General features: G+C 42.3%; 1 pseudogene; it reads left to right on the top strand.

The window, feature by feature from the left end:
* Positions 1–65: 65 nt before the first annotated feature.
* LOC109287837 lies at positions 66–1,127 on the top strand (annotated as a pseudogene).
* The last annotated feature ends 102 nt before the right edge of the window (positions 1,128–1,229 follow it).

Genomic DNA, 1,229 nt, shown 5'->3' with positions numbered 1-1,229 from the left:
CCTGGACAAAGCCCAGGGTCCCAGCTCGCTGGGTGAGCCTCTGCACCTTGAGGTGCTGGTGGTGTCACAAGGCAAGGAGCAGGCATCCCGCCTTGACTCGGCACAGTGCCCCGTTGATGGCCCAGCATTCCTCAAAGGTGGACACCGTCCACCGGAGGACCGCATGCTCAAATTCAAGAGAGAGGCGGGCCCGCACCAGCAGGTGGAACAGCTGCAGGGCATCGTGCATCCCGGTCCCAGTGAGAAAGAAAGAAAGAGGCAGAACAGGCCGGGCACCAAGGCCCAGGATTTTTACAACTGGCCTGATGAATCCTTTGAAGAAATGGACAGCACACTTGCTGTTCAACAGTATATCCAACAAAATATAAGAGCAGACTGTTCCAACATTGACAAAATTCTTGAACCTCCTGAAGGCCAGGATGAAGGTGTGTGGAAATACGAACATTGAAGACAATTTTGTCTCCAGCTCAATGGACTTGCTGTCAAGCTTCAGAGTGAGTGCCACCCAGACACGTACTCAGATGACAGCAACTGAGCAATGGATTTTCTTTGTGCTGCCCATAAAACTCCCAAAGAGTACCCTGCCATAGATTACACCAGGCATACACTTGATGGGGCTGCATGTCTTCTGAATAGCAATAAATATTTCCCCAGCAGGGTTAGCATAAAGGAATCTTCTGTAGCCAAATTAGGATCAGTGTGCTGTAGGATTTACAGAATATTTTCACGTGCTTATTTTCATCATTGTCAGATATTTGATGAATATGAAAATGAAACCTTCTTGTGTCACCGGTTCACTAAATTTGTAATGAAATATAATCTGATGTCCAAGGATAACCTGATTGTACTAATTTTGGAAGAAGAAGTGCAGAATTCAGTGTCTGGGGAAAGTGAGGCATGAAGGAAATTTGGTACAGAAAACTGTACTGAACACATAATTAACATAATTATGTACTGTATATATCATTTTACACACTTCAATCATGTATCCTTATACCTTTGTTTAGTATACACTTTGTATGCTGTGTTGTTGCCTTTTAATATGGAAAGTACTTTAAGTTATTCATGAGCTGTATATTCATCAATGTGGCACTCATGGTTTTTAAATAAAAGTAGCATTATCAGTATAAAAAAAGAAAGAAAGAAAGAAGGAAAGAAAAAAAGACTTTGACGTTTTACCATAAAAAAAGAACCTCAGCAGTGCTACTAAAAGCTAGGAAGTCAAATTA

The sequence above is a fragment of the Gavialis gangeticus genome, unplaced genomic scaffold, assembly GCF_001723915.1.
Source record: "Gavialis gangeticus isolate Ggan-Ray unplaced genomic scaffold, GavGan_comp1, whole genome shotgun sequence".
In the NCBI taxonomy this organism is placed as follows: Eukaryota; Metazoa; Chordata; order Crocodylia; family Gavialidae; genus Gavialis; species Gavialis gangeticus.
Note: the sequence above shows the minus strand (reverse complement) of the source record. Positions and strands in the feature narration are given on the sequence as shown.